The sequence below is a fragment of the Eubalaena glacialis genome, chromosome 3 (assembly GCF_028564815.1).
Source record: "Eubalaena glacialis isolate mEubGla1 chromosome 3, mEubGla1.1.hap2.+ XY, whole genome shotgun sequence".
Lineage (NCBI taxonomy): Eukaryota > Metazoa > Chordata > Mammalia > Artiodactyla > Balaenidae > Eubalaena > Eubalaena glacialis.
Genome location: NC_083718.1, coordinates 191,356,852 through 191,372,546, shown reverse-complemented (window position 1 = coordinate 191,372,546; position 15,695 = coordinate 191,356,852).

The window sequence follows — 15,695 nt, the reverse complement described above, 5'->3', positions numbered from 1 at the left end:
CTGGGCCCCCAGCCATCTGCAAGTCCCCTATCACCACCCTGATCCCACTTTATTATGACTGTATTTGTTTCCTATGGCTGCTGTAACAAATTATCCCAAACCTGGTGCTTTGAATCAACAGAAGTATATTCTCTCCCAGTTCTGGAGCCCAGACGTCTGAAATCAAGGTGTTGGCTGGGCTGCACTCCCTCCAGAGGCTCCAGGTAAGAATCCTCTTCCCCTTTCCTCTTCCAGCTCCAGGGGTCCTAGTGCCCCCCGGGCTTGGGGCTGCATCACTCCCTCTCTGCCTCCATCTTCACGGGGCCCTCTCCTCTTCTCTGTCTGTATCCCCTTCTCTTATAAGGACACCTGTAATTGGATTTAGGGCCCACCTGGATAATCCAAGGTGAGCTCCTCATCTCAAGATCCTCAGTAACATCTGCAAAGACCCTCTTTCCAAATAAATCCTATTCACTGTTTCCAGGGATGTGGACATATCTTTTTGGGGGGCCACCATTCAGCCCCCTCCCATCACATACACGGCACCTAATAGGTGCCTAATTCCATCTGCAGAATGAATGAATGAATGAATGAACGAACGAGCAGTTGCTACCATGGACAGCAGTCAGCAAACTAAGGGAAGCCTGGCCACGGGCACCTCCATGCCCCAGTGTGGATGCAGGGTGGGGTCTAAGGCTGAGGCCTGGACATCTCAGCTGTGAGGGCACCATCTACCCAGCTCCAGGGTCGGGCTGCAGGGCCCAGCTCCACCGTCTCAAATCACGTGGCCACCTTGCACCAGGGCCCCTTCCTGCAGCCCCTGAGCCAGCCAGCTTCAGTGCCGACCCAGAGCCCCCCTGTCCCACCGCTGGGGAGGATGCTGCTCGACAAGCATGGGTGGTGCATGCATGCGTAGGTGTGCGTGTGTCCACACGTGCGCAGGCACATGCATGTTTGTTGTGTGTGTGCAGTGTGCATAGGTGTGCGGGTATAGGCATGTATGTGCAGGCATGCGTGCTGTGTGTGGGGGTCTGTTTGTATATTTAATTATGTGGGCATAATTAGGAAACATAACCAGGAGACCTATATTTTCTTTGAGCCTGTGATTTTCAGTCTCATCAGAATATTAGTGCTAAAAATTATGAGACATAAATGGGGCTGGTTACCATAAAAGCCATAAAATATTTGTTTCTAATGGAGCCTGGATACAAGCAAATCTGTCTTCAGGCTGCTGAGGGCCATCGTCTTTAAGAAGAGAACTGTCTTCTCAAGCACAAGCAGCAAGGAAGCCCCCCCACCCCGGTCTTCGGGGTGTGCCCACACTCCCTCCCCCTGCTGGGGTCTTCTGGTGTCTATGGCACTTGGGGAGGGAGTGGCAAGGGAATTCGCAGTTGCTGGGCATCTGTCGGGGGTCAGACATGGTGGTCGACACACCTCATGGCACTGAAGCCATACACACCCCCACCCCCATCCGGATGTTTCCGCCATCCTCGGAACATTGAGAACAAGAGACTCAGCCAAGCGGAGGCACTCGTCCCGAGTCACACAGCTGGTCCCCAAGATGCCAGGGCGGGCCCCATGTGCTTTCCAGTGCAGGAGTCCAGGGGACACACACTCCCCCTCCCAAGACCTGAGGCAGGAGCAGAGCATCCCTCCTGACATAGACTGGCTTTCCCCTTCTGTCAGGGAAGGTCCAGGGCTTCTGATCAAGAGTCTGGGGATGGTGGGCAGACCCAAGAGTGCAGGGAGGAAGGGTTCACGGGCAGGCAGGTTGGACCTGTGGGGTCGGGGACAGCCACGCTGGGGACTTGTGCCTGACACACAGTTCCATTCACTTGTCTGTTCATTCAATGCTCATAGCAGCACCGTTCACAACAGCCAAGACATGGAAGCAACCTAAGTGTCCACTGACAGATGACTGGATAGAGAAGATGTGGTATATATACACAATGGAATATTACCCAGCCATAAAAAAAGAATGAAATAATGCCATTTGCAGCAACACGGGTGGACCTAGAAATCATCACACTAAGTGAAGTAAGTCAGACAAAGGTAAATATCAGTATCACATGATTATCACTTATATGTGGAATCTAAGTGATACAAATGAACTTATTTACAAAGCAGAAACAGACTCACAGACATAGAAAACAAACTTATGTTTACCAAAGGGAAAATGGGTGGTGAGGGATAAATTAGGAGTTTGGGATTAACAGATACACACTGTTATATATAAAATAGATAAACAACAAGGATCTACTGTATAGCACAGGGAACTATGCTCAATATCCTGTAATAACCTATGATGGAAAAGAATCTGAAAAGAATAGATATACATATATGTATAACTGAATCATTTAGCTGTACACCTGAAACTAACACAACATTGTAAGTCAACTATACTTCAATAAAAAACAAAAAGCAAACAAACAAACCAAAGCATTTAGGGAGCACCTATTAGGCGCTGGCATTGCACTGGGGCTGGGATGCAGCCATGAGCAAAAAGACATCCTCCCTCCTCACCAAGAGCAGAGTCTTTGTAACTAAACAAGTGAGTAGTACAACCAGGGAAGGACGAGGGGCTGTGGAGCTCGCAGCAGGGCCAAGACGTAGTGAGCAGAGGCATTCAGAAACAGTCCATACAACCACCTGCTGAGGTCACTGTGAAGGCAGAGTCAGGAGAAGAGCAAGGCTGTAATGACCATTAACTCCACCCAGAGGAAAGGGTCCTAGAAAACTGGGTCATCCACACGGGAACTTTCACGCCAGCTCCCAGGGGGCAGAAAGTTCTGCTTTAGATGGAAAAGCCTCTCTCTGTTTCTGTTTCTATGTCTGTCTGTCTATCTATCTATTCATCCACGTATCTATCTATGTATCTATACATCTAGTATCTACCTATCTATATCTATTCATCTATGAATTTTTGCACCTATATATCTACCCATCTATTCATCTATCTACCTATCTATCTTTATCTATTTATCCATTTATCCATCCATCCATCCATCCATCCATCCATCCATCCATGCATCTATGCTCTCTATGTATCCGTCTAGGCATCTATCTGCCTGTTTGTACCTATGTATGTATGTATGTATGTGTGTATGTATGGATGGATGTATCTATCTATCTATGTTTGTACCTCTGTATGTGTCCACCCATCCGTCCATCATCTGTTGTCATCTATCTCTCATCTATGTATGTATATATGTATCTATCTATCTATGCATCTACTCATCCATGCATGCATTCATTCATCCATCCATCCACCCTCCATCCATCTATCCATGCATCCATGCATCTATCTATATTTGCACCTATGTATGAATATATCCATTCATCCATCCATCCATCCATATATCTATGTTTGCATCTAAATATGTATGTATCTATCCATCCATCTATCCATCCATCATCCATCCATCACTTGTTAACACCTATCTATCTCTCATCAATGTATGTATGTATGTATGTATGCATCTATCTATCATCTAGCTAGCTAACCATCCATCCATTACCTATCATCTACCTATCTATGCATCTATGCATGCATTCATTCATTCATCCATCCATCCTCTAACCATCCATCTAGCACGCATACACCCACGCATCTATCTATGCACCTATCTATAAACCATAATATATACATACATACGTATATGAAAATATATGTAAAATAGATAAATGTAGATAGGAATATACAATATGGAAACAGAAGCTGTGATTAGGCTCTTGGTCACATTTGGATTCTTGCAGACATTTCTCCAGAGCAGAAAATATTTTACTCAGTTTTGTTCTTGTGAAATTATAATAAATAAGTAAATAATTGCAGATGACTTCTCCAGAACAAGCATGTTTGCCTCAGAATAATTGGACCAGGATTATCCTGATTAACTGAATATTCTGGACAAAAAAAGAAGTTACCTCTGGAAATACAACTATGCACAACTTCAAATTTTTCCAAAAATTGGAATAGATACAGGTTAAAGTGCTCCTCTGTCAGGGCACCATGGCCCGTAGTGGTCTTCCTCTGAGGTCTGGCATCTCCAAGGCCCTGTACAGACTCTGGCCAGCCCCTTGCAGCCTTCTTCCTGCACAGAGAGGAGAAATCGGTTTCAATATTGAGCCTGCTCTTGTTTGGGTGGAGTTAACTAGGATTTACTACAAAAGGCTGACATGGAGAGCTGAGCAAATGGATGCTTTGAGTCTAATCTCCCCTTTCTTCAGCAACACCTCTCACGAAGAATTTACCCGTGACTTACTCATCCCTGGTCCACCGTCTTGATCTATTTTTAATGGCATTGCTGACATCATTCCTTTTCCCTGGCTAATATCTCAGGTTTTCATTTTCGCAGTGTTGTCAGCGCCCCCTCTGTTACACCCTCACATCACTCGGGGGCCCTTTTCTGAAGCTGAGCTCTTCATTCCCAGTTCTTCCAATAAGCCCAGGCCCTGCCTTCCAGATGAACCCATCTCCTTCCTAGAAGCCACCCCCACCTTCTGGAGAAGGTTAGTTTATGGAGGAAATTGCTCTGACACATACAGAGACGTGGCAGTACATCTCAGCCTTGTCACGACCGTACACACGTATCACAGAACTGGAATCCAGCCCACATGCCGTGGGGTTGACCCCAGAATGTGCTAGGAGGCATCAAGCATCGGGTCCGGCTTCATCCTGGGCTCTGAAAGGTTCCTTTTTGGTTTGAAATGTTACTTATGTGGCATGGAGGCTAGAACATGGGCTTTGGGTCCCAAAGACAGAGGTTCAAATCCCAGCCCCTCAAGCAGGTGACCTTGGACAGTCGACCGTTTCCCCACGTTATGGTCCTCAGTCTAAAATGGGAATATTATACTCATGGCCAGGCATTCCAGTGAGGATGAACAGAGATCTCCGGCTGTCCTCCCTGAGACGTAGTGAACGCACAGTACATGGAGGTCAGGAAAGGCCGAGGACATTACAGATGAGAAGAAAAAGAGCAAATGTGTCACATGCACCATGGAGGCCAAGTAAGACTGCAGAATCCGATGAGGCATCTCAAACCCAAATCCATCTTCTTCCATTCAGCCATTTTTAAAATATGAACGTGGTCACTGCCAGCAAGACCACATCCACTGCAGAGTATTTATGGAGACATCCCACCAGTCAAGGGAGACATATGAGCTACATAAATACAAAGGATAATCCAGCAAATTCCAAGTTGTACTAAAAGGCTGCAAATCTGTCCTTGGGCTGGGTCCCAGATACAAAGAGAAAGTGTGATTAAGTGTGATTTTTTTAAAGTTCTGTTTGGATTTATTCCTAAAAGCTCCTTCACCCAGAGACTCAGATTACTTGTTGGCGCAGATGGCTGCCCTGTCATGAATCAGATGCAGAGAATTTGAGCAGTGTCCAGAAAGTGGCTAGGAAAAAAGGAAGCACAAAAAGCAGGATGACTCAGAACTTCGGTGCAAAATTAAGATGTGTCAGGACCAGTCTCAGGCCTGGGGGTGCAATGCCATGGACCACGAATGCCTTCTGGGACCTTGTGTTCTGCGTCTGCCGGCACACTGGCCCTAACTGAGCAGAGGCTTTCACAGGCATCCCCTGGGGCTGTGCAGGTGGCCACCGGCAGCACACCTGGCCATGTGGGGGCATCTCAGAGATGCAGCAAGCGCCAGCTGGGACGTGCATGGAATGAACAAAAGGACAAATGACCAAGTGACATCAGAAGACACACAGGGCCACAAGCTTGGACGCTCAGCCCGGACAGTGCTGGCGGTCAGGCCTGGAGTCCATCCCAGGGAGGAGGCTCCCTCTTCTCTGCCCAGTGTCTGGGGAATCTTTGTCCCTGGGACTAGAGCTCCACCCCCTGCAGCATCCTCCCCAACGGGGCCAGGACAAAAATGCTGCAGTAAAGTCCCCAGGATGACAGAGACTTCAGGAGAGACTCTTGGCCGGATGCTTCCTGAGCTTACTCATCTGAGGAATGGAAATAACAGCCTTCCTCGCTGGGTTACCATGCAGGTTATGTAAGGGGTCAGCCAACAAACTCGGATTTGGAGGCAATTCCTCCTAATAGCAGCAGATAAAGAGGGTTCAAACCCCAGCTCTGCCACATGGAATGCCACATGGAATAGTTTATTCTCTACATTTAAGGAAAGAAACATGACCGTCTGTGAGGACTATTCTCATCTTCCTACAAACCGACGTGATGGAGAGGACCATCTGCCCCCCTGCTCTCCAATGCACACCATGGCCTCTCTCAGCCCTGGACTTGCTCTGGTAAGTATTGAGGAGCCGTGTTCATTATGCCTTCCTTTTCTGTATTTCCGATGCTTTGACATCTGGGGCCTCAGGGACCCTGGAGAGACTACCCCTCACAGGGCCAGCCAGTTCCTAGAGATTGCAGAAGACCAGGCTGCAAGCACACTTTTCTTATGCAAACCAACCACTGCAGAGCTGCCCCCAACCCCCTCCTCTAGTGGGCTCTCACAGTTCAGCCACTATCACCATCCCCCTGCCCTAATCACCCAGGCAACCAGGGGCAACCCTGATGCCCCAGAGCCTGCTAGAATTATTCAGACTACCCAGCCCTGAGACTGACTCTGCTTCATCCATTCTTTCCTGCAGAAAACACAATACAGGCTCTTGCCCATGTTTTCCCCTCATCCCTCTCCCTCCTTGCTGACCCTGGTGTTTCCCCGTGTGGCCCTGTGTGGTGTGGTTTGCCCCCTCCCCTTGGGAACTGTGAGTAACAAACTACCTTTTCAATGGCAATCATCTCCTGACCTGTTGGCCTCACCACACCGAAGAATAATAAGACCTTAGTTGAAAACCGGAGTAACCAGGTGTGCTTGGCCCATCTCCAGCTTCTTCCTCTTGGGTACAGGCTGGCCCAGAGTGGTCACTCTCTGCCTGAAGAAGACTGTGGGAGGCTGCCCAGGCCAGGCAGTGGGGATGGGGGCAGGTCTGGCCAGGTCTGGGGGTAGGACAAGCCACCACACCTGGCCGGCACACCTGGCCAGCACACCTGGCCAGCACACCCAAACCACATCCCCACCTGGCCTCTTTGTGCAGGAAGGTGGCACCTTCATTATATTTCCCAGCATCTCCAGAACTTGGGCAGCAAGAAGAGTGTTTTCACTCAGGGGCCCCAAAGACCCTCCACTCAGTGGAGACCTCTCCCCTGGGGGAGGGGGTCCCCAAGACAGCATGTGACTCCCTAATTCTCCCACTCCTCCTCCTTCCAGGGACGCGGGAACTGTACTCACCCACCCTGTGATGTAATGAATGGTGAGTGACCTTCTTTGGCTTCCAGGCAGAGGCATAAAACTGCTGGTGCAAGACCACCCAGAACTTTCTTCTCTGGCCACAGAGATTCAGGAAGCTCCCTTGACAGGGAGGTGCAGTCTGAGCCATGCCATGAAGAAATGGTTATTCTGCAGAGTTCTCAGCCCTGCAGTGTCCTCCACGTGAGGGAGAAACAGACAGGTAACAGGTAGTCCTGAGTGGGGGCTATTTGTTACCGCACCACAACCCGGTCTGTCCTGACTAATGCAGGGTGGTCAGAGGACCAAGGCAGCACCTGGGGACTTCTGGAAGGTGGCCTCCAAGAGCGCTGGGCATCAGCAGACCAAGCCACAAAGCTCCAACAGAAGAAGGAAGAATGACAGACATCATTTCATGTCACTGCATCAGAGACAATCATCTTCTCAGTATCTGTCATCTAAATTGCCTGAGGAGAGAACATTTATTAAAAGTTTTCCATACGCATTCCCCATCTCTTTCATCACACGGCGTTACTTTTTTTCTTTCCTCTAAGATCTTAAGCACACTTACTGCCTTTGCACAAAGGACTTTTGCTTCTAATCATATCGATTTTACTATAATTAATTTTTAATGTATTTTCCAGAGTGCTGTGTATATACAGACTGAGATATTTTATCATATATTAGCATAGCCGTTTCCACTTTTAAGGTCGGTTATTAAATGAGCACTAATTTTCTATTGTTTCAGAGGATACAATGTTAACCCAATTATCATTTGCATTTTGTCGTGTACACTTTGGAATGTGATAGGACACCCGTAATAGATGCAATAGGATTAAATGCATCAAATTGAATCTTTGGGACTCATGCTGAATTCTAATAGTCACTTGATGATCTAGCAGGAAAGACTTCTAAGGGAATGTAATGGCTCACTCCCTGGTTGCACCTGATGTTAGGAACTGGCGTGCTGTAGTCACGCCAAATCCCACCTTGGCCTCTTCCCAGCTCTAGGACCCCTGCCCAGATGCCTGTCCCCTCTGAGACACTGTTTTCTGATCTAGTAAATGAGGGTGATGACACCTCCCTCTTTAGGCCATTCATGGTTGGAGGAGAAAGTACAGATGGATTTGTCGTGGCACCTGTCACACAGCCAGAGCTCTGGATGTCTGCGACCCCAACACTATTATCCTTCGTTCCACAGGGATCCTTCCCACACAAACCTATTGCATGAATTACTTTGAGTGTGCTGTTTTCTCCACCTCCAACTCAACGTTTACAGGAAATAGCCTTCTCTGACGTTGCCAAGCATGAGTTTTTGCATCCGTATTCAAAGAGGTGTCCCCCAAATGGGAATGTTGCCTCTTTTGTAGTGTATTCCAGGGAAGCGGGGTCATCTGTCTGATCTCCGTCCATCGGTGATTGGCTCCTCGGGGTCCAGGACCTCATCCAGCCCAGGAGGAAGTCACAGAAACGACAGAGCGGATGCAGCAGCACCCCCTCCCCCCAGGGGTGTTGGCTACATGCTCAGACCCAGGCCACGGCTCTGGTCAGCAGTCCCTGAGTCTGCCCTCTGGGAGCTGAGCCCTTGACCTTCCTCTCCCCCGCGTGACACCCACCACTGTCGTCAGGGCAGCACTGCTAAGCTGTGCTCTTTTAGGGTCTCGACACGGGGTCAGCTGGGGTCATTGTTGAGGACCAGCCTCCTTTCCAACACCTGGGACCCATGGTAGTGTCCATGTCCTGTTCTGCTGGGTTCTGATTCCAGTCTCCTATCCTCTTTGCCAAAGGACGGTAATGACCCATTGTGACTTAGGCCAAGGACACTGGTCTGCTCTCACACACACACACACCGTGTTAGTGGGGACTTCTCCTGGGAGGTTAGTGTGGCGGAGAGCCACAGGAGAGGCTGGATGTGAGCGCAGCGCGTGACCACCAGGTCACAATGGCTGGTGCATCCTCCACAGCTGACGCAGGCAGAAGTCCAAGGCTGGAGGCGTGGTTGCCACCTGCCAGTCACCCAGCAGGTTGGATCCCGACCCTCGCCCTACGCTCGTCAGCAAGGCATCATAGAGCCTGCAGCCCTGTGCCTGCTCCCACTGTGGGGACAAGGAAGAAGGGGCCTGGCCAGTGAAACTGGGCAACGACTGGCCAAGGGAGAGCAGGACCGACCAGCCAGCGACATCCTCCCCTCCGTGGGGACCTGGCCAGGTGCTGCTCGTTCCAGCTGGGATGAGATTCTCTCTCCAGAGAGAGCGCTCAGAGGAGCTGTGAGGCCAGGGGAACGGCTGAACTGGGGCAGATGCGAAGATGAGGGGGAGGGAGAACCCCTTCACAAGAGAGACCTCTCCCCCTTCCCAAGAGCACAGATGGGGAAGGGACAGATGCACGGCTGCGATGTAAGGAATCACCACCATCCTGAGAGTCTGGTCCAATCCAGAGGAGAGCTGCCTTCCTCCCCCTCTTTATGATGTCGGCTTATCCTGTGACATCACTAAGAATGCCAGGCTCACCCTAGAGCCCAATAGCCAGGACCAAGGGAGAGACAGCAGAGGAGAGACCTGGCTGGCACAGGTGCCCATAGAATCCTTGTGTCATCAGGAGCCAGCTCATTCATTATTCACTCCCCACCTCCAGAAAAGAATCTGACTTTTTTCCTGACAAGCACGGCACTCCTGACTTCCTCTTTTAAGGGGAAGGGAGAACAGTGATGGCATTCTTTGCTTAGTACCCTTCCCAGAGATGCACTGTGGCTGGGGAAAAACCCTCATTAAGTCACCTGTCCTGCTTCCTTAGGACAATATCACTTAGACTCGCTGCTTCCAAAGTCAAGGTCAATGAAAAGGCTGCCAGCTTCCTTTGCAAGCCCAGGGTTAGGGTGGAGAAAGCGGGCAGTGAGGGGCTGCACGAGTGCCCCCCAGGAGTGTGGGCACTCAGTTAATTAACCGCGGTTGACAGGTGGATCACACGAGGTGCTTATTTATAATATTTACACTTATGCTGAGAGGAACATTCTGGCACGGAGCCATTTATCTCATTCCTTTTACAAGTCCTTCCTCTTTTTAACTAATGGGGAGATAGCTCACTAAAGAATTTATAGCCCTGCTTTGCCAACACACCACATTTCCACGGAGGACATTCAAGTGTGCCACGCAAGGAAGTGGCTTATTGGCTCAGAGCAGGTGGCAGGCGTGGCTCTGTGGTCAGGCAGAACTGCCCCTGAAACCCTGTAGAGGTGATGTGGGATGTGGGGAACCCTACCTCCTACCCAGCTCCGGTGGGAGAGTGTGTCAGGATAATAGTAATGCCTGACATCGGGGTAGCACATTCACTCTCTCCATCTCGGAGTTCATGGGGTCCAGTGCCATCATGGTAACAAAGGGGAAAATGAGGCTCTTACAAGGGAACTTGGCCAAGGTGGTAGAGGAGGTCAGGGTCAACCTGAGACCACACAGCGGTCTGCCCCGGACGCGGCGTGGGCTGACTCCAGCCCGATTCCTTCCCTCCTTCGTCCCCACCAGCACTGCCAGCCCCTGGACATCTTGCTCTGCAGCTCAGCCGCTGCCTGCCTCCAACATGCTGCCCGCCGGCCCCCCTCTCCAGACGGCTCTGATTTCCCACCTGGTTTCTAACCAGGGCATGTGGTCTGGAGCTCTGCCTTGTGTATGTTCCTGGGCTGGATTTGAGTGCAGCAGAGTTGGAGGACACAGCAGGACACTCACTTGGCATCGTGAAGCTGCCCTCTCCCACTGCCCTCCACCCCTGAGCCCAGCTCCCCGCCCACTTAGGGCTGAGGTGTGGCCAGGCACAGAGATTCATCCCACAAAAAACCACACCAGGTACAGGAGCACCAACTGAAGACCCTGCCCCAGAAGGACTGACTCACCCTACGACCCAGGGGTAAATCTCCTCCCCTCTTGGGGGCCTCGGTTTCCCCCAAATGGAAGGGGTGAACCACACCCATAGTTCTCAATCTTGGTTGTACATTAGAATATCCTGAGGGGCCTTTAAAATCTGCAGTGCCTGACCTCAGCACTGCCTGATAACAGGGTATCTCTCATGGGGGACCTAGGCATCTGCATTTTCATAACTGCAGCCAAAGGTGAGAACCACTGGCCTTATCTGTGGTTCTCAAAGTGGAATCCTGGGGGCAGCAGCCACAAGGGCACTTGCTATGAGTGCAAATTCTCAAGCTCCCACCCACCCCAAACCACAAGTCAGAAATTCCAGGGGTGGGGTCCTCCCTGGATTCCAGCACTACCTAGAGGTTGCTGGGACCCATCATCCTAAGCCCTTGGGCGCTCCCCCAGCTCGTGCCTGACCAGTCAGGGCTGCGGGACACCCAAGCCCCAGCGCCCACCAGCCTTGACTTCACGGCTCAGCGCCTGCCTCACGTGTGAGGCCTGTGCAGCCTCCCCTCCCAGATCTGCAGGGAAATAAAGATAAGCGTGTAAAGCAGAGGCCACCGCGAGTTCTTAACAAAAGTCAGCTCTGCGGTTGATTCGCGCTGATCGCGTCAGCAGGCGCCAGCATGCAGCGGAGATTCAGAACCTGCCCCATTTTGCTTCTGGAGAAGGACGGAGGGGCGAGGCGGGGCTTTGCAAGGGAATCAGGGTCCAGCGTGCAGCTCGCGGGGTCTTGGAGACCCCGGCCCCTGCTCCCGCCCGGGCATCAGGGACTGACCCCTAGGAGGACCCGCAGCCTGGGGGATCCGCCGGCAGAAGACCCTCGCGAGGTGGGCGCCCGGAGGAGGGAGGGTGCGCGCCAGCCTGGGCTCCCAGGGCGGAAGGACCCCGCTGGACCCAGCTCGCTGGTGGCGCAGGCACTCACGGAAAGGGACTCATTCCCGACCTACGGTGACAAGTGTCCTTGAAAGAGCCCCGCCGGGCCAGGTTCCTGCCGGGTGGAGGTCCGCGTGCGAGTCCTAGCCCCGCGGGTCCTCCCGGCGCGGGGAGGGGAGCCTGCAGTGCGCAGGGGAGGCCACCAGGTGGCAGCACCACCGCCAAGAGGCCCGGCTGCTTTGCGGCCGCTTTGGGGGAATGGAGCGGAGCCGGTGGGAAAGGAGGAGCCCCTCCGCGCCCCGGGAGCTCGCGGAGCAGACTGCGCGCCATGAACCAAGTCAGGGCACCAACGGGGAACCCCAGCGCCCAAAATCAGACTTTGGTGCTCAGCCCCCTGTCGCGCTTGCCTGCGCTGCCAGACAGCCCCCATCTTCACCTCCCCACCCCCCGCCGCGCCTCCTTCCCACCCAGCTTCAGGCGGCTCTTCAAACCCAGCCATGCACAAATCCTGAAGGGTCTGCAAGGTCCTTGAGAACGTTTAAGTGTTGCATTTTTATTTCAGTGAGTCTAAAATATACCCTCCCAGATCGAAAGACAAAACTTTTACCAGGGAGAATCATTTTCCTAAATTCTGCCTTTTCTTAATCATTATGACTTGAACCGACCTTTAAGGGTTTCAGAGAAATTCTCCAGGGTTCAAGAGAAACCGTTCCCTCCAGACAGATCCATGCATTTACTGATGTTTGATAAACCTTGGGTTAAAATGTCAATAATCATCATAGCTAACATTTACTCGTGCTTGCAACATTGTTGCAGGCTTTCTTCTCCATAGAACCCTCAGACGGGGCCTGTGAGGTGGGTGCTGGCATCAGCCCGCTCCGCAGATGAGCACAGGGAGGCGGGAGAAGGTACATCACTTCACACGGCTAAGGCCGGTAGGGCGGGGACCTGGGCTGGCAGCCTGACCCCATAGCCCCCCCTCCTAACCTTGGGGCTATACCACTTCCCTTCGGCTTCCTGAAACCCCTGTTCGTACCTTCCCCATGCCCCACCTTTACCTCCCTCCAACTGGAACTGGGATGGGGGCTCTCTGATCCTACAGAATTGCTTGTGGAAAGGGTCGCAGGACCTAATTTAAGCTAGAGTGTTAATGACTGCTGTGGCTTCACTGGCCCTCTCTGCTGGGGGATTTGGGGGGATGAAAGTGCCATGTGCAGGGCTAACCAGAGACATTGTCCAGTGACCACAGCTAATGGTGATGTTTAACTTGAACTTCTGGAAAATAGAGCAAACCCACCAGCAAAGGTTGGTCATTCTGCCTCCCAAAGAAATGTCCAGAGAACAGTTCCCCAGGCCAGCATGGTGCCAGGAACCAAGAGCATCTGTGAAGCACCCCAGACGCAGAGGGGGTGGGGAGAGGGTCGAGGAGACAGCAGGCTGTGCCCCCAGGGACCGTATGTCTGGCTGGCTGATGCCCGGGGCTGTTTTCTGGGCAGAGCTGCTCCTCTGTGCCTCAGGCAGCCAGCAAGGCCCCATAAATCTGCTTGTGTGGAGTCCGGGAAGTAATTGAGTCTCTCAGGCAAACAAGGAGAGCTGAGAGGCAGGAAAAGCTGAGCCGATGGGCCACAGAAGGGATATTAATGGAGTGAGTCTACCCAGCTTCAAACAAAAACACATTCCAAAGAGCGAGGCTGCATCAGCATCTCAGCACGAGGCCATGCGCTCCTGTCGGGCACCAACCTGACATCCCTCTCCTTCACATGCAGCCCAAGCAAGAGAGGTGGTGGCTCTGTGTGTGTGAGAGAGAGGGGGTCCCTGTGAGCTGAGCGAGGGTCCTACGGAAAGAGCTTTGAGATCTTCCGCAAGGGACTTACTGGTCTGCACATCTTCAGATCTTGGAATAGAGGCGGAAGGGGAACAGAATGAAAATCGGCAGTGGGGCAGGGGTGCCTCATTATAGACGGAATTTCTACATGCCTGGGAGCAGGCTATCCAAGATAAATTGGGCTTCCAGCGCCACCCCGGCTTCTTAAAAGTCACAACTTGGAGCCATCAGTACCCACCGTTGGGGAAAAGCACTGACTAGGCGTCCTGATCGCTATTGGCTGAATGAGCTCAAGAAGGTGCTCTTGTCCGGCCTCACTTTCCCTTAGTTTTCAAGCTGAGTTCTGAGGGGTGGGCAGTCTGCCGAGGAATCCCGTGCATGGGCTCTGGGCAGGGGGGCAGGGTCTATCTCCCCTCTTCCACTCCCCACCTTCTCTGCGACCCCAGCTTGAGCCAAAGATACTTTTTTTAAAAAATCTGCTTTATATCTCTGAAAGGAGATTTCTTTTGAAAACATTGAGCATTTGAAGAATTTGTAAAGCTTCTTCTGATTCTGATGTCAGGCAGAAGTGGCTGAAGGCATGCGGTGTCCGTGAAAACTCCCCTGCGCAGCAAAGCAGGTCCAGAATGTTCCACTGTTCAGCTGAGCCACGTGGCGATTCGATCCTCACCTCCATCACTGGTCCCTTCCTGCTTCCTGCAGGTGCCAGCTTAGCGACACCCTGGACGCTTCGGCCTGCGTGCCCATCTGCAAAGGACTTCTCCATCCCCTCCCCCACGACCTCAGTGCTGGGCTGGGTGAGACAGGAAGACAGGCTGTCCTTTTCAGTGTCCTTTTCATAGTCCTTTACTATGTCCTTTTCAGCACATAGTAGGTGCTCAAGAAATGTTCACACAATGAATGATTAAATGCTGCCTCGTTTATGCTCTAAAACCGTGGTAGCCAGACCAATGTCCCCCCAGAGATGTTCCCATCCTCCGGGCCTGTGAATATGATACAAGACATAGCAAAGGGACTTGGCAGATGTGATGAAGGCTTTACAACAGGGTTACCTGGGTGGGATCAATCGAATCACAACGGTATAAAGCAGAGAACTTTCTCTGGCTGCAGCAGGAGAGGAGAGGCAGAAGCGGGCCTTAGGAGCAAAGAATAACAAGGATGCATCTTGTTGTTTCTGCTCCAAAGATGGAGAAGGGGGCCAAGCCAGGGGAATGCAGGCGGCCCCTAGAAGCTGAGAACAATCCCATCCAACAACCAGCTGGGAAACAGAGACCTCAGTCCTACGACCACAAGGAAGTGGATTCTACTAATACCCTGAGTGAACAAGGAAGTGGATTCCCCCCAGAGTCCAGGCCGGCCAGCAGCTTGATTCCAGCCCCTGAGACCCGGGGTAGAGGCACCCGCCAAACCCACCTGGATATTTGACGTCAACGATGAGATAGTAAATGTGTGTTGTGAAGCCTCTAAGTTCATGGTGGTTTGTTACAGCAGCACAGGGAAACTCACAGATTTTTCATTACTGCTGTTGCTTGCTTTCAGTTTAGAGGGGGCAATCCAGCAGTCCCTCTGATCTGCCCCTTTCTCCTCAGCTCCACAGCACTCTCCCTTTGCAGCCCTACATTCACCTGCCCAGTCAGTACCTCACCCTCCAGGAAGGCCTCCCAGCTTTCTTTCTTGTCCCCAGGCCCCAATCATGCATGGATATCCCAGAACATCACTGAATCCTATTGCCCCTGCCTCAAACCGCCCATGACCTCTAGTGTATGGGGACTAAGACCCACCTGCTCACAGGCCCCGCCCTCCCCCATCTCCCCAGTCCCTCTGAGCGTGGGCCGACCTGTTGGATGTCTCTGAAGAGAAGGTGT